This window comes from Mesoplodon mirus (assembly GCF_964341445.2).
Source record: "Mesoplodon mirus genome assembly, chromosome: 13".
Lineage (NCBI taxonomy): Eukaryota > Metazoa > Chordata > Mammalia > Artiodactyla > Ziphiidae > Mesoplodon > Mesoplodon mirus.
In genome coordinates, this window is record NC_138989.1 from 13,306,710 (window position 1) to 13,325,144 (window position 18,435).

Consider the following 18,435-nt stretch of genomic DNA (forward strand, 5'->3'; position numbering starts at 1 on the left):
CTTTGAAATCAGAGCTTTCATATCATATTCACACATCTGAAAAACATCAGAGGGTGAAGGACGGACAGGGGGTAATGGATCTGGCAAGATTGGGGACAGATGAGAGAAGACCTCTGGTGACTTCCCTGTGGCGTCTCTCTGGGTCAGGCCATTTTGCAGGGGGAGGGGAGAGTTGGCTGGTCTGCTGCTATCGCCCAGCTGGAATGTCAGGAGCATCACCCAGATACTCCATGTCCCCTGGCCATCTGCTTTATGACTTGGCCTGCCCCCACCCAGCTTTATCCCGGGTCATGTATTCCAAAGATAAGCTGTTAAGGGGCGTGTGAGAGATAGGGAATTTATGGCTGAGAAACTTAACTTCTCTGGCCTGGCTGTCCCCTGATCCTGCCTGGGGCTGCCAAGGACTGACCTATGGAAGAATAATGTGCATAAGAGAATTTCCAGGAAGCAGGACTAAGGGTGAGTCTACACCTGAGAACTGTGCAATTTTAAGATCTGGAAAGGGCTTGAATATCAACCAGTGAGGCTGCTGATCAAAATGTTCTCAATGTATAGCATCAAACAGCCCAGGGTTCAAAACCTGCCTCTGCCACTTGGCTTAACCAACCTCAGTGTTCTCATCTGTAAACTGGGGGTAACAAGAATATATGCTACAGAGGGTTGATATGATGCTTATGTGAGACGTAATGTATATCAATGTATGTAACTACTAGTGTAGTGTCTGAAAAGGATAAATGCTCAGCAAAAGGGGATTGTTAACCCAGTTTTTCTTTTCATAGCCAGGAGAGATGAGGTGTCCAACGCAGATAAAGCATCCTTGCAGTATTATCGCAGGGAAGAGGGGGCCACACAGAATATCCCAGCAGGAGTCTGTCTGCTAGCTTAGAACCTGTGTGAGCAGGCTGCTCCCAGATTTAAGTTCATATACATTTTTCCCCCTGATTGACCAAAGGTTCATCAGATAATTTATTTTCTGTAGTGGTTTTTCCAAAGCTTGTTTGTTAAGGGTCTTTCCAAAATGGCTCGATGCCTTGTCTGGTGACTGCATTTGACTTTTTATGAAGGAAATTCTTGAGGAAAGCTCAATCATAGTTAGAGCAACGGTAAAGGCTAACTCGGCAGAGCACAGTCTACACACCAGGGGCTACATTCAAGGTCTTGTGTTTTTCATGTAATTCTCAGGCTAGCCAGTCTTTTTACAGAAACAGGCTCAGAGAGGTAAAGGTAAGCTTGGCTAACATTACAGATGTGAAAAGTATGGGAGGGCTTCCCTGGTGGCGCAGTGGTTGAGAGTCCGCCTGCCGATGCAGGGGACACAGGTTCGTGCCCCGGTCCGGGAAGATCCCACACGCCGTGGAGCGGTTGGACCTGTGAGCCATGGCCACTGGGCCTGCGCGCCCGGAGCCTGTGCTCCGCAAGGGGACAGGCCACAGCAGTGAGAGGCCCGCGTACTGCAAAAAAAAAAAAAAAAAAAAAAAGAAATTCCTGACAACCATTTATTTTTTTAACCTTTTCCAGTTGAGAGTGTGGAAACCAGATTAGAATTAATTGAGGCTCCTACTGAAAATGTCCTCTTCCAGGGTCACCCTGTGTGTTTGTGAGAATGGTCTTAGCACGGAATGGCATGTGGGATAAGACAGTTGGGGCAAAGACAGATGGTTGCCCCAGAGTGGCAGTTGGAGGTGGCCCATGGGTGCACTGGTTTAGGAGCCAGAAAAGTGGAGTTCAAATCCCGGCTTTAGCACTATGAGCTCTCTGCTTCAGAGCAAGACATTTAACTTTTCATGGCCTCAGTTTCCCTTCTGGGAAAATGGGGATAATAATACTTACCGGGAAAGTTGAAGGGAATCCTAAATAGAAAAGCAAAAGTGGAGGACTTCCCTGGTAGTCCAGTGGTTAAGGCTCCGTGCTTCCACTCCAGGGGCACGGGTTCAATCCCTGGTGAGGGAACTAAGATCCCACATCCTGGGCAGAACAGCCAAAAAATAAAACAAAACAAACAAACAAAAAAGAAAAGCAAAAGTGCTGTGTAAAGGCAAAGCGATAATAATACTCTGGCCCATCTGCTTGTGCGGGGAACAAGCCATGCATGTCTATCCCTCACCCCCACCTTATTCCAACCTCCTTTCCAAAATCTCTCCTTATCTTCCTTTTGCTTATGCAAGCAAACAAAGCAAAACCCCAAAGCCCTAAGTTAAGACACGTCAAGGACATCCTTTGCTGCTCGGGCAAGTGACTAAACCTCCTTGACCTGGGTTCTTACCTGTGAAATGGAGCTGAGATCAATCAATCAATCTCATCAATCTCATGAGCCTGCTGCTACCTTCCAGCCCTATCTCATCCCTTGCTCTCCATAGCCCTCCTCCCTTTCTACCCTCCAGCAATACTCCCTGTAACCACAGGGCCTTTGCACCAGCTGTTCCCATTGCCTGGAACACTTTTCCACTCCCCTCCTTGCCTGCTTAACTCCTATGTACTATTCTTCAGCTCTTAGCTTTCCCCAATCAGTCCCCTCTCCTGACCCCATGGTCAGATCCCTCTATAAACACTCTCATCACCTTGGATAACTTCTCCTTGGTGTACTTGTCTATGGTCTGAAATAATATACTTATCTGTACAATAAACAGAGCTCTTAGCTCCATGATGGGAGGGACATTGTCTGTTTATTTTTCCCCTTTATCTTCCTGGAGCCTGGAACAGTTCCTAACACATAGAGATGCTCAACAACTACTTATTGAAAGAAAGAATGAATGAATGAACAAACGAAGTGATCTTTCTCCTTGGGTCTGAGGGCACAAGGGAGCTTGCGAAGTCCCTGTGTCCTGTTTCTCTGTTGAGTGCCATGATTGATTAGCCTGAAGTCACTTGTAAGATTTATGGCTCTCCCATCACTCCTGTTGCATTTCTGGGAAGCCGGGGCCATGTCCTCGGGGCAGATTCCCACGGTGCAGGAGTGGGACGATTTTACCCCCAGTCCTTTGTGGTCCTGAAAAATCTTTGCTGATGGATGGATGCCTCTAAGAAGGATGCCAAGGAGAATGTCTGCGGGCTGAGATTGAGGCAGAGGAAAAGGATGGTCCCTTTGCATCTTTCTTCTACAGTCAGGGAAGCTCATGGCCACACAGATGTTTCCAGCTCACCCAATAATAATAACACAAATAAAAATGATGGAGAACATTTACTGAGTACTTCTTATATGCCTAGCGTGGTGCCTGGCCCATACGTGGGTCCAACAATTATGAATGGAATGAATGAATGAATTCCAAGCATCATCTTAAGCACTTTCTACACCAAGTGTCGTTTTACCCACAGAAAATCTTACAAGAGAGATTCTATTATGATCCCCATTTTGTGGAAAAACAAACGGAGGCTCAGAGAGATGCAGAGTTGTGTGTCAGGCCCTCTCAGAAGCATCGGAAGGAGCATGATCTTTTTTTTTTTTTAGGTTTTCTCTCTGCATTTCTCCAGCCTGTCTCTGGGGTCCCTTTCCTCCCCAAGTACGTCATCTGAGGTCTTCTCTGCTTTTATCCTGCCCTTCCCAGCTCTCACCTCTGATGTCTGGGGCTGGTCTACAAGGATGACACATTGCCCCCTCTTCTTCCCTTTGTGTGCGCTAGACAGGTGTCTCAAGTCATGGGGATAGTCTGTTCATGACTCTCCCCTCTGTAATTGATAGGCTTGTAAGAATTATAATGATAGCAGCCCTGAAAACAGCCTTGAATTGAATCTTTCTGCCACCCCTGAGGGGTAGATGTTACTATTGTACCCATTTTAAAGTCAAGAAAACAGAGGTTTAGAGAGGAGAAATGAAACGGCTTGCCTGGTATCACATCTGTTATTGGTTTCTAGGACTGCTAAACTTGGTGGCTTAACACAACAGAAATTTATTCTCTAAGTTCTGGAGGCGAGAAGTTTAAAATCAAGGTGCCAGCAGGGTCATGGCTGTCTCTGGAGGCTCGAGGGGATGATCCTTCCTTGCCTCTTCAGTTTCTGGAGGTGCCTGGCATTCCTTGGGTTGCAGACTCATCATCCCAGTCTCTGCCTCTGTCTTCAGCTGGACTTCTCCTTGGGGTTTCTCTGTGTGTTTTCTCTTTTCTTTCTTTTATGATGACACCCATCATTGGATATAGGGTTCACCCAAATTCAGGGTGGTTTTATCTTGAGATTCTTACCTTAATTACCTTTGCAAAGACCCTTATTGCAAACAAGGTCACATTCTGAGGTTCCAAGTAGACACAGCTTTGTGGGGACTGGTATTTAACCCACTACAACCTCTCTGCCAATTGCTAGAGCAGAGAATTACCACCAGATGGGACTAACTCCAAAGCCCATGCATTTAACTGACACACGATACTAGGATTGTTCCTTAGAAAACTCACAATGGTAGTGAGTTTCCTTTACTAGGGACCTGGGACCTGTGGCTCGCTTCTGGCTTCTCTTTTTGTGTGAAGTTGTCTGTGTCAAGCATAGATTTGTAATTTTCAAGCGAAAGAGAAGAAACTTGACTTTGCATTTAGATACACTCTTTCCCTGGTCCCCACCATGAGCCCCTGGTCCAGCCACTCACTAGATGTGTGTCTGAGCTCTTCCTGACTCCACATCCTAACTTCCTTCACATCCCCAGGTGCCTCCTCATTTCTTACCTCCTGTCCCAGATGGAAGCCATTATGGTGGCATTTTCGGCTGGGAACAGAGGGGAGGAAAAGGGAAGTGCTGAGATGACCTCTCGTGAGAATGTTGCACTGACAATAAGCCAGTCACTTGCAGGAAGCGCAGAAGAAATCAGGAACCACCATACTTTTTTCCATAGTGGCTACACCATGTTACATTCCGACCAACAGTCCACAAGAGTTCCCTTTCTCCACACTCTCACCAGCACTTATCTCCTGTTTTTTTGATAATAACCATCCTAACAGCTGTGAGATGATGCCTCATTGCGTTTTTCTAAAAAATATTTATTTATTTTCTCAATATTTTTGGCTGTGTCGGGTCTTCGTTGTGGCGCTCAGGCTTCTCTCTGGTTGAGGCATGCGAGCTCAGTAGTTGTGGTGCGCGGGCTTAGTTGCCCCATGGCATGTAGGATATTAGTTCCCCAACCAGGGATTGAACCTGCATCCCCTGCATTGGAAGGTGGATTCTTTACCGCTGGACCACCAGGGCAGTGGTTTTGATTTGCATTTCCCTGATGATTAGTGATGTTGGCCATTTGTACATCTTTAGAGAAATGTCTATTCAGGTCCTTTGCCTGTTTTTTAATCAAATTATTTGCTTTTTTTTTTTTGATGTGTGTATGTTTTGGGGTTGTATGAATTCCTTACATATTTTGGATACTAACCTCTTATCAGATACATGGTTTGCAAATATTTTCTCCCATTCCAAATGTTCAGTTATGTAAGATGAATACGTTCTGAAGATCTAATGTACAGCCTGATGATTATAGTCACCAGTACTGTATTGTATACTTGAAATTTGCTAAGAGAATAGATTTGAAGTGTTCTCATCACACAAGAAAACAAAAGAAAGTGGTAACTAGGTGAGTGGAGTGATGGATATCTTAGTTAACTTGATCGTGTTGATTATTTCACGGCATACATGTGTATCAAAACATCATGTTGTACACCTATATTCAGTTTTTATTTGTATACATATATACAATTTTTATTTGTCAATTATACCTGAAGGGACTTCCTTGGTGGCTCAGTGGTTAAGAATCCACCTGCCAATGCAAGGGACACGGGTTCGAGCCCTGGCCCAGCAAGATCCCAAATGCCGCGGAGCAACTAAGCCTGTGCACCACAACTACTGAGCCTGTGCTCTAGAGCCTGCGAGCCACAACTACTGAGCCTGTGTGCCACAACTACTGAAGCCCATGCACTTAGAGCCCATGCTCTGCAACAAGAGAAGCCACCACAAGGAGAAGCCCGTGCACCACAACGAAGAGTAGCCCCTGCTCGCTGCAACTAGAGAAAGCCCGCGTGCAGCAATGAAGACCCAACACAGCCAAAGAAAAAAGATTATACCTCAGTAAAGCCGGGAAAAAATAAAAAATGAAATTAGATAATCTAAGAATGAAAGGGCAATTTGAGCCAAACCTGTTTGCCTGGCTGGGTTATAAAAAAATTGACTAAAGAGTTGGTCGGGGGTTGGAGGTTGGTCAGGAGAAATGGAGGAGCAGCTGCATTTTCTCCTGACAGATGTTCTATACACTTGACCCTGGTCCCTGAAGGAAAGGGGCTGTTGGTAGGAAACACTGACTTTGGATCTACCAGAAAGATTTCCGTATACTCCATTCACTCATTCACCTGGTCCAAGCATTTATTGAGCCTCCGGAAGGAACCAACTCTGCAGACACCTTGATTTCCAACTTCTGGCTTCCAGAACTGTGAGAGAATAGAATTCTGTTGTTTTAAGTCACCCAGTTTGTGGTAATTTGTTATGGCACCCTAGTAAATTATGACAGAGTCTAAGACACAGACCCTGCTCCCATCCTGGTCAGGAGCAGATTGACACATAAACACAGGAAAGTATAATAAGAACATCAGTAGATACATTAGCCCAGAGCTAAGGGAGCACAGGGAAAGGATCACAACATCTTCTAGAGGCAGGACAGGAAGGCTTCATGGAGGAGGTGACTACACTGCATTCTCAAAAACTGAATTTTTTAGATAAAGGGGAGGGAAAATGGTGATACAAGCAGGCAGGGTGTGACCCTATACAGAGGCACGGAGGTGATAAAGAGCACGGTGACTTCTTTGTGACTGGAGAGCAAGGCAGTTGAGAGGAGGGTGGGAGTGAGGAGAGGATTTTTTTTTTTTTCCGGTACACGGGCCTCTCACTGTTGTGGCCTCTCCTGTTGCGGAGTCCAGGCTCTGGACGCGCAGGCTCAGCGGCCATGGCTCACGGGCCTAGCGGCTCCGCAGCATGTGGGATCTTCCTGGACCGGGGCACGAACCCGTGTCCCCTGCATCGGCAGGCAGACTCTCAACCACTGCGCCGCCAGGGAAGCCCCGAGGAGAGGACTTTATTCAGTCTTGGGACATAAGTTGGATTTGATCCAGGTTCTGAAGAATCTTGTGAAGGGGTTTAGCATTTCAATGGCAAGACGGAGGCATAGAAGGTTCTTGAGTAGAGGAGTGCATCAGTCAGAGTTCATAGTTGCCAGCAACAGCATCTGCTTTAGCCCAGGGGTCCCCATCCCACGGGCTGTGGACCAGTACTGGTCCATGGCCTGTTAGGAACCGGGCACACAGCAGGAGGTGAGCGGCGGGTGAGTGAGTGAAGCTTCATCTGCCGCTCCCTATCGCTCCCCACCTCTTGCATTACCGCCTGAACCATCCCCCCCAACCCTGGTCCGTGGAAAAATTGTCTTCCATGAAACCGGTGCTTGGTGCCAAAAAGGTTGGGGACTGTTGCTTTAGTTAGTTTAGGCAGAAGAGGATTGCGTTGAGGGTACCAGAAATCTTACTGAATTTCCAGGACAGAAAATAAGGCTTAAAATCTGCACAGTTTGAATTGTACCCCTGGGTTTCTCCACCAGGCCTGGGCACTGCAACGTGACCCACTACCACTACCGAAAACAGCACCACTAAGACACCTGTCACTGGTCCCTCTGCAGGCTGGATGTCTCCCCAACACAATGTCAGAGTGCATTCCAGGCCATCCCCTTTCAGTGCAATGGAAGTTACACCTGAACATATCTGATTGGCTGATCCTTGGTCACATGATTGGGTTCTAGCTGCAAGGGAAGCTGGGAGAGTGAGTATCAGGCTCTAGCTCTAGGAGACTGACTTCATAAAGTGGGTGTGCCCTTTTTGTTTGTTTGTTTTGGTTTTTTCCATTAGCACTTCCAGATCCACTTTCTCATCCTGGGAAGCTGTCCCAACTGGAATGCATCAGTGGGATTATCTACATTCTGGCTTTGGTTGGATTCAGCTAGTGGGAGGAACCAGCATGAGATGTGGGGTTGGTTTCGGAGAGGTGGAGCTGAGTGTTTATAATCCAGGCTCCTCCTGCCAGGTGGATCATGGCCCTCCACCAAAGCTCTGTTCTTATCAAGGCTGCCTCATCTACTTGACTTTCTTCTTTCAGGTCCTAATATCACTTTCCCCCTTGACTCTTGAGAACCAGGGTAGTAATGGCTCCCAGCTGTTGTCAGCCCCTGGGTACTACACAATCCCTTGCTGAATCTCCTTGATCCTGCTAAATCTTTGTAAATAATCCTCTCAGCAGCACAGATGGAGTGGGTCATCTCTTTCTTTCCAGGACTCTGACGTATACTAGGGTCACTCCCCAAAGGTTGCTGGACAAAGAGACAGATGAGATATTTCACCCTTGCAGTCTGGTTAGGTGATGAATTTATATTGTAGATTTTTCCTTTTAGGATCTTAGAATCTTTTCTTCTATCTACCCTCCTAATATCCCAGAAAGAAGACAGAAAAAAATATCAGTGAGGAAGAGGAACAGGAGCATGTGAAAGGCCAGAGGGTCTCCAGAGTCGAGAATAAATCAAAGGTTGGCTGATTCGCAAACCCTTACACACTTGACCCAGACTTGTTCCCTCTTGGAAAAAGAGGGTCAAAACTTGTCTTGTATCCTTGGCTAACTTCTCTGAGATAGTATGGTGCTATGGTAAAAATCAGGCTCAGGAATCAAACAGATCTGAGCTGGAAACCCAGCCCTCTGGCTTACTGGCTGTGCAGTCTTAGGCACGTGACTTAACGCTCCTGAGGCTCAGTTTTTTAATCTGTATAAAGCGAATTAACGTCAGGCTTATTGTGGGTATTCAATGACCTAGTAGAGCTAGAATGCTCAGAAGAGTGCCTGGTGCATACAACAGCACTCAAAAAATGTTGGCTATGACTAATTATCATCTCTGTGCCTTACACACCTCTCATCCAACAGTCCTTAGAGCTTCGAGTGTGAATGAGGTGGTGATTCATGCTCTTTCTCCCACCCAAATAGGGCAGCTGGCCCGAGTTCCTGGTACTCTGTGTTCCTGTGCTCTGATCCCATCTTGAGTCGGTGCCACCCATTCCCATCTCACCGTGAAGCATGCAGCTTTTTCTCTGCTTGTTTTTTTTCTTTCCTATTTGCTGAGGGTTGATGTCATTAGTTTAATGCAGGCTCCCAGACATCAAGGTCTGCGTCTCTGTAACTTGTTTTGTATTTATACTGAAAGAATGCTTAATAGTGTTTGGTGACGCTGGTGTATTACAGATGACAGCTGAGTCAAGAATGCTCTCCCACTGGCTCGAATTGGTCAAGGGAGGGTTTGAATCATTATTCTTACCACAAACAGATGTTTAGCACATAATAAATGCTAGGTGGGAGGGATGTAAAGACGATTAGGATAGGTCTCTATCTTGTTTACTTATCTGCCTAATCTGAGCTTTTATCCATTGTTAATTTGAGAATTAGTTTTGTACTATCTACTATATGTGAGCCTCTGTCCAAGACTTTGGAAGACAACAGTGAAACAAACTAGGCAGTCTTCTAAGGGGGTGACAAATGTGTAAATGAGTAATTAAATTCACGATGACAAGTCTTGGAGTAGTGGTGAGCTGGGACCCTAGAGGACAATTGGTCAGCCCTACGTGGAGCAGCTGCCAAATAGGAGTATTTGAGTTGGGTCTTGACAGAGGAGTAGGAGTTCACCAGGTGAAGAATGGTGACAAAGGTGTTCGGGCAGAGGGGACAACATGTGCCAGGTCACAGAGGTGAGAAAGCACCTGGTATTTTAAGGAATAACAAATGACTTGTTATGGCCAGAGCTCAAAGGATGAATAAAGGAATGAATCTGGAAAGAGAATTTGAAGGCAAATTAGCTATAGAGGCATTGATATGGAATGCCTGAGTCAGATTTGTGTTTTCTGAGGATGGATTGGGGATGGTAAACAGATCCTTCTCTGATCCTCTTGGTAGATATGAAGAATAAAAAAGGTCGTGATTTGTAGCTTCTGCCAGTTTCCAGGTAAATATCCCACCATGGCTGATTCCAGCTCCCAACATTATGTTGACAAATGCAGAGTGGGAAGAGATGTGTGCCCTCTTGGTGAACGTGGTGGGAAACATCAGAGCCAAAAAACTTTATTATGTTCCTTACAGAGCCTTTGTAAGGTTCCATAGGTATCATCTATGGGGAAGAGCTTTGGAAATTGTAAAAAGGTAACCTACATGTGAGGTGGTGGCGTGTAGTGGGCATACCATCATTCAGGCCACTCTTTCCCCACTAGCACTACCTAGAGTTTCTCTCTGCAGGGATTTGTCCCTCTTAGCCACAAGGTTTGGGTGGGATGGGCCCGACACCCAGCTCCCAGGTCCAACTGGTGCGAGCAATGAGCAGATCTCTATCCAGACTGCAGTCATTGGCTCAGGGATGAATATCTAACCCATCAGAGCCTGTGAAATGCAGGAAGACGTTTGATTGGGTTTCTGAGAGACAGGGTGCCTTCCCCTTCTGAGGGGGCTACCAGTGGAGACCCTCTAACTTCCTCAGAATGGGGGATGAGCCATTGGCAACCACACTCCTTGAACATCACAGGGTGGTCTTGTATAGAACTCCAGCAGCAAACTAACGCTACCTAAAGCTATCCGTTTCCAAGACAGAATGGAAAGATGGAGAGCAGCTGGGTGCTTGTTTTAACTCCTGGGTCCTTGTTTTAAGTTGCCTGACCTGACATGGAATTTTTGGTTAGGTGGACCAATGCATCCCCTACCCCCACCCCCGCCTCTATTTTGTTAAGCTAATTAGAATCGGGCTTCTATTCTTTCTAGCCGATGGTATGATTCTTACTATCACTGGCACTCCCCACAACTACCATAACTCAGTTTATGAAATGACTAACCCTGAATGCACAGCCTGTTTGTGAGGCAGATCGAATGGCTGTAACCTCAAGGAGGTTTCAGTTTGTACAATCCACCCCATTATTGGGCAGATGGGGCTGTCAATCCACTCCAGTGGGATTGTAGAAGACATTGCTTGGGTTTCCATTTCATTATTACTTATACAAAAATGTATTAGCATTTACTATGTGTTAGGCTCTGTTCTAGGGGTTGGAGATATAGCACAGAGAACCAAAATCTGCCTTCATGAAGTGTATATGCTTTCCCACCTCTTTGCTCATTTGGACTTCAGGTGGCCATCTGAGATGTGCAGGGGAAATCAGATTACCCTCTCTTGCAGTAGAGGAAAGCCATGAATTGTAGACAACAAGAAGCAGCATAGTATAGTAAGTCTTTATATCTGAGAAGGAATTGCAGATCTGAGCTCCAGAACGTGACCTGTGGGGAAGGTCACATGATCTGGGTGACCACTGGTACAAGGAGGGTGAAAGACACTTGAAACAGATTTGAACTCAATTCACAGCCTGGAGCCCACAGTCAGGATCTGGAGGCTGAAACCTGTCTTACCTCTGCTGGTTGCACTCAACTCACTGATCTGCAAACATAAGAAGGGTGGGAGGGAGACGCAAGAGGGAGGGGATATGGGGATATATGTGTATGTATAGCTGATTCACTTTGTTATAAAGCAGAAACTAACACACCATTGTAAAGCAATTATACTCCAATAAAGATGTTAAAAAAAAAGAATACCTGATTGTCCTTACAATCCACTGAATTTTGGGGTATTTTGTTATGCAGCATTGTTGTGGCATGGCTGACTAATACAGATGGCTTGGGTCACTTGGGCAATGGTTCTCCTATGCAGCAATGTTGGGTCAGTGACCCCTGTATATTGTATTAGATGAATCAGCCAACCTCCCATTCCAATTTTGCAATCATGTGCCTGCCTCTGAACCCCATGCAGATTAGCTCTGTTATTTCTTTTCCTGATAACCTCTGTACTCCATGGTGGATGGGGCTTATGAACATATCATTGGAAACAAGACCTATGGGATAATGAATTAGAAAATCAGAAAGTCCTTTCCCCAGCCACCTTTCACCCACCTTCCTGCTACCCCTTAAACCATGCAGTTTAGGATACCTCTGAGCTTTGAGTGACTCAAAATTTATTTGGGGGAAGGACACATGGAAGAAGTTACTTACCCAACACTGAAGACGTCATTTAAATGTAGGAAGGCAGAAACCCACCAAACCAGGGTGAGACATTTCCTCTAGGAAACAGCGTGCCCTGATGTATTGAGTGTTTGGCTGTGTTCAGCACGAACACAACTTAGCTTTTCTTTTTATGAAAGCAATCAGCATTTATAAAATTCGACCCCTTTCCAGCCTTCACCTAACTTATGAGCCCTTTAGCTATAACCTTCTTATGACCTGCAGCTTATTTGGACCCCAGTCATTTAAAACTCAATCCAAAGTGAAACACGTTTCAGCCGTGGTAAAATTAATCCCCTCACTCTTCATTGGTCTGAGACCTCATGGGGGAATCTGTGGCTTAAGGGGGGGTTGAGGGGAAAAAAAAAAAAGCAAAGAAGGAGAGTTTTGTGAATAGAAAGAGGCTTCTAACAGGAAAGATATTTATAAAGCTGCATTTGGGTACCGTTCAGTTTGGAAGGAATTTGTTATAATGGCAATATATAAATCTTTGAATGGTCTCATAAATCATAACTTCATGCCCAGCCAATCAGAAGCCACGAAAACCTGGCACTCTGAAACACTCAAATCGTTACTAGAAAGATCCAGTGTGGCTCCTTGGAAGTGGAATCGGAAAATCTGGCTACATTTGGGGATGTGTGGAATGTCTTGAATTACTTCTCAAACATTTTAGATTTGATAAAACCCAAGACACGGCTTTTCCAGCCCCATTTCCCTTCTCCCCCACCTCTTATAATTATTAAACCCATGTGTACATCAAGAGAAGCTTAATCCATGTGTTTCTGATTCATTTACACTTAACTCATCAAAATATTGTTTTTAAAGGGCTGTTTGTTGTCCAAAAAGCCTTTTCCCCTAAGCTTGAAAGCTTTAACGTCGCAGAAGCAGGAAGCTGCTTTTTGCCAAGAGTAAATGGGTGAGAAGTCCAAGGGATAGGGTTTTTGAAGTATGTGCAACGAATGTTCAAACAGGTTCTGAATGGAGCCAAACCTACTTTTCTATCTCTGAGCAATCTTGGGAGAGCCACGGGGCGGAAGTTTCAAGGAACATCATCTCTTCCCAAACCGCGTGAAATTGCATTCCAGGGAGAAGCATGGCCAAACCAACCAGAAATACAAAATGCAGGCATGGAAGGAGACTGGGGCCGGTGACCTTGTGAAATGAGAAAGCATTGCCTTGAAAGTTAAAGCCACATGGTTTTTGTCACAGCAAAGTCACTCATATGCTTTTTTTTAAAAAAATAAATTTATTCATTTATTTATTTATTTTTGGCGGTGTTGGGTCTTCACTGCTGTGCGCAGGCTTTCTCTGGTTGTGGCGAGCGGGGGCTACTCTGTTGTGGTGCGCGGGCTTCTCATTGAGGTGGCTTCTCTTGTTGCAGAGCACGGGCTCTAGGTGTGCGGGCTCAGTAGTTGTGGGGCACGGGCTTAGTTGCTCTGCAGCATGTGGGATCTTCCCGGACTAGCGCTCGAACCTGTGTCCCCTGCATTGGCAGCAGGATTCTTAACCACTTCACCACCAGGGAAGTCCCATTCATATGCTTATTTGGGCGTTCCCTGCCTGAAGGGCTATCATTGTGTTCTTGCCCTGCTCTAGGCACCGGTGTCCATATTTTCCATGTGTATTAATTCACTGAACATCCTGAGGAAGGCGGTACTGTTATTATTCCTATTTTACAGAAGGGAAAACTGAGTCGCGGACCAAGATCATTCCTCCAGGAAGGAGTGGCAGTGGGATTCAAACCCAGGTGGTCTGCCTCTGAAACCTGAGCCTGTAAACCTCACACTACCCTGTCTGTGGCTAGTTTGTGACTGGTTCATTCATTGAACAAATATGGGTGGAGGTCCTACTATGTGCTGGTCACCAGAAATAATACATAAAGGAGACAGTACAGTCCCTATGTCATGGGACTTAATCTGGTGGTGGGGGAGAGCTCTGAGAAGTGCCACAAAGGGAAAGCACAGGTGTAATGCGTATGGGGATGGGGGAGGGTCACTAATTAGTCTGGGGAGTCCGGGGAGACTGTCTTGTGTGACATTTTAATTTCAGACTTGAAGGATTGTGTTGTGGGTTGAACTGTGTCCCCACCTTACTCCTCCAATTTACATGTTGAAGTTTTAACCCCCAGTACCTCAGAAGGTGGCCTTATTTGGAACGAGGGTCATTACAGATGCAATTAGTTAAAATAAAGCCATCCTGGAGCAGGGTAGGCACCTAATGCAATGTGACTGGTGTCCTTATGAAAAGGGGAAATTTGGAGACGGACACGCACACAGGAAGAACGCCCTTGAGAACATGAAGGCAGAGATCAGGGTGAGGCACCCACAAGCCAAGGAACGCCGGAGATTGACAGCAAACCCCCAGAAGCCAGGAGAGAGGTGTGGAACCGTCTTTCCCTAGCGCCTAACCCTGTCCACACCTTGATCTTGGATGTCTAGCATCTAGAATTGTGACCCAACTCCAGAACTATGTTTCAGCTGCTCAGTTTGTGGTGCTTTACCATGGCAGCCCTAGTAAACTCATACAAGTGGGAAGGTGTTAGCCAGGAGAAGGGGGCGTGGGGTGTAGGAAGGAGAGGGGAGGAAGAGAAATCCGGGGAGAAGAATGGGCTTTGCCAGATCCCCGAGGGAGGAGGGAACTTGTAGCATTTGGGGACTCGGAACCAGGGAGCGAGGGAGATAACAGGTAGAAGATGAGGCAGATTGAAACCAGACCCTGGCATCTGAAATACATCATGCAGCATCTGTATAAGGGAGAGTGTGGAACCAGTGAAGGGCTTTAACTGGGGGATGGACATGATTGGAGGTGAATTTTATTTATTTATTTATTTATTTATTTGGCTGTGCCGGATCTTAGTTGTGGCATGTGGACTTCTTAGTTGCGGCATGTGGGATCTAGTTCCCTGACCAGGGATTGAACCTGGGCCCCCGGCATTGGGAGCATGGAGTCTTACCCACTGGACCACCAGGGAAGCCCCAGAGGTGAATTTTAGAAGCAGTGCACTGACTGCTGGAGGGAGATTGAACTTGGGTGGTGGTGAGCAAGAATGGGTGAGGAAGTACCATTTGGAAGTACTGTGTCATGCCCAGTGGTCTCGGCTTAATTGCTCTTCTTAAAAGGCCGTATTCATCAAGGCATTCCCTCCCCACGCACCCGCAGGCTTCATGTGCCTGAGGAAGAAGAGTAGACTAGGATATGGGGGGACAACAAACCATGTATTCTGTGCACGGTGAGCTCCTCTGACCGTGTGCTCCCATTTCAGCTGTGAGCCCTAGCACATCCTCTGCAGTGGCAGACATCTGTGGTTTCCACCTGCTTGGCATCCATTCCCCCTTCTTTCCAGTAACATCTGTCTGCTTTTGCTCTGGGGAAGCCACCCCTCTCCCAAGGGTGGGCATGTCAATCAAAGTGCCATCCTCCCCGAGTCGTGGGGTGAGCGTGAAACCCAGGAGGATCGGTTGGGCTCTCCAGAAAATTGAAGTCTTGAGTGGAGTGATGCAAGGGCTAAAAATGGTTGGAGCTGATTCATCCAGAGTGTGAGGCCTTGAAGAGTGTCACCATTAGTTGTTGCTTTGGGACATAGTGCGCTGCTTCTTGTTTTCTGAGTCTATTCTTCAGGCTTTGTGAGCTACCCGATAATCTTCCGAAAAAGTCCTGCTTTGCTTATGGCATCCAGAGTTGGCATCTGTTGCTTACAACTGAGAACACCCTAGATGAATACTCCTGTATAGAGTCAGGGCTCACAAATAGATAGATGGGACTAATCAACATGGATCACAAAACCCTCCCCTTGCCAGCTTCAGAAAATGGCTGTGTTTGAATTGGGTCAGGACATGGATGATTTATGTGACCTGTGGCACCATTCCAAGAGGAGGGGACGTTTGAGCTCATGGGGTTTTAGATGTCACAACCCCCAGTCCCCCAGTCTAAGAGGGTCTCATGTTTTACATGCTTGTCAGATTCATAAATCTGAGATGGAGAAGGTAAAAAAAAAAACCCTCAGTCCACTTCCTGGAGACCCATGCCAAATATTTCCCTGCCATGGATTATTTATCTTTAGATGCTCCTTGGTCTGGATCTTTGTAAAAGTTGCCCTCTACTAATGATGGTGTCCTTATTTCTGGACCATCACATTCATCCTAAACAGTGAGATCATTAGGCAAACTAGGTAAAAAATTTAACATTCAAGGATTAGGCTACTACCTTCACCTTTCACCTTTCCTAAGATCGGGAGCATCTCTGCGAGTCTTCCTGTCTCTTTCCAACCATCACCATCACCACCACTCCATCTTAGGCCCCACAAGCTTTTGAGGGATTCAGACAAATGCCACCTCATGAGTGGGATGTGTTCCAAAAATTTACAGTAGGTCAGTGGGTGGGAATAAATAGGTATTTTACCATAGAAGCAATGTTACACATGTGCAGAGTGATATGCTTAGAAAGATCTCATTTTTGTTAACCGCCCTCAAAAAAAACCCCGTCATGCTCACACACACATACACATATATATCTGTGTCTATATAAAGATACATAAAAATGTAGGCTACACACCAGATTGCTAATGCAGATATCTTTGAATAACAAGATACTGGGCAATTTCTCTTTCCACCTCTTATTTACATTAAAATATTTTTCCTTTCAATGAGCACGATTAGTTGTCTAATTAATCAACCAACAACTACATAACTATGAAAAGAGAAAATATATAATTAACCCCAAACTACAAAACTATGAAAAGAGAAAATATATTTCCAAAGGTATTGCATGCTCCAGGCCATCACTATTCTAATAATTTAATTGCAGTGGTTTTAGAATATTAATATTTACAAACCAACACAAACATAATGCTGATTCTGTAAGTGAGCTTATTTAAAAAATGGTTTCTGAGTATAGCACTAGGCTGGAGGCATAAATGCAGGGACTGTGTGTTTGTGTACCGTATCCCTAGTTGTTTAGCACATAATGAAAAGAGGAAGACAGGAAGGAAGAGAGGAAGGGGCCATCTAGTACAGCGGAGAGAGTTTTAAAAAGTAGTCAACATTTTAGGCTTCCAGCTTGAGCTCTGACTTGACCTAGGTGTGTGGCCTTGGGCAAGTCATTTCCCCCCTTGAGCCTTGGTTTTTCCGTCTGTAAAATGAGAAGATAGGACTAAATTGTCCTGGATCAGGGGTTGATGAACTCTGGCCCTTGGGTCAAAGCTGGCCCACTACTTGCTTTTGTCAAAGTGTTATTGGAACAACTCACACTCATTTCTTTACATATGGTTATGGCTGCTTTCATGATACACTGGCAGAGTTGGGTAGTTGCTACAGAGACCTTATGATACGCAAAGTCTTAAATATTTACTATCTGGCCCTTTACAGAAAAAGTTTGCTGGCCCCTAGTCTAGAGGACTCTCAATTGAATCCATATAGGAATCTGTACTGCTTAGGGTTTGGTTTTCCACTCCTGTGACCTTGGGTTTGTATTTTCCTCCCTGATCGCTCCCCATCTCAGCCCAGTGATAGGGAGGGAGGGTGGGCAAGGGTTGCCTTTGAAATTCTGTGAGTCACTCTAGTGCAGGGTTCACCCCCTTAGTCTCCTGATCTGCTGTTGGAGGGTGAGCAGGATCAACTGATCTGGGAGGAGGGATTTGAAGGGTGGGAATGGAAAAATCTGCCTTTTGCATGATGCTCCTCCAATTAGAAAATTGCCTGAGTAATTGACCATGCCGTCAGCACCTTTAAACGCTCTGTAAAATAGATACTCAGATCCTTCCTGTCCTGTCTCTTATGCCAGCTTATGGACATTTCTGAATACGAATCTTCATTGATTATTGGAAACATTTTTCCTTCCTGTGCAAAATAATCATAATCATTTTCCCAAGATGGTCAGGCGACGGAACCCATCCTGCATGTGCATGTGCTTTTCCCTCTGATGTACTTCTCCTGCTCTGCTTGGGCTCATGAATTATAGATTATATTCTTCTCTTTGCCTTTTAATTTGTCCCATGGATGCTGAAACCATTTCAACCGACCCTGCACTTTCCCCGCTTAGGGCTTTGTAGGCAAGATAGACCTAATTTTCTGGGCAAATAACCCCTTGCTGCACCAGCTGTATCTAATCAAGTTCCAGGGCCTTCTCCCACCAATGATAACACTGATTCACAAGTATCTCAATCTGACTCTTTGGGGGAGACAGACCTCTGGTCTCAAAGGCTTGGAGATGCTGAAGTTGTGTGTAACCAATGCTGGTAATTGCTCCCCTTTCTGGGACCTGACAAGAGCTTATCACAAAGGGCTCTCCCACCTCCTGGGAAAACACACTAGTCATGACTCAGTGCGGCTGTTTGGTCCTGGTTTTTCTCAGGGGAATCTGTCCCCATTTGACTCTGATTTCTGG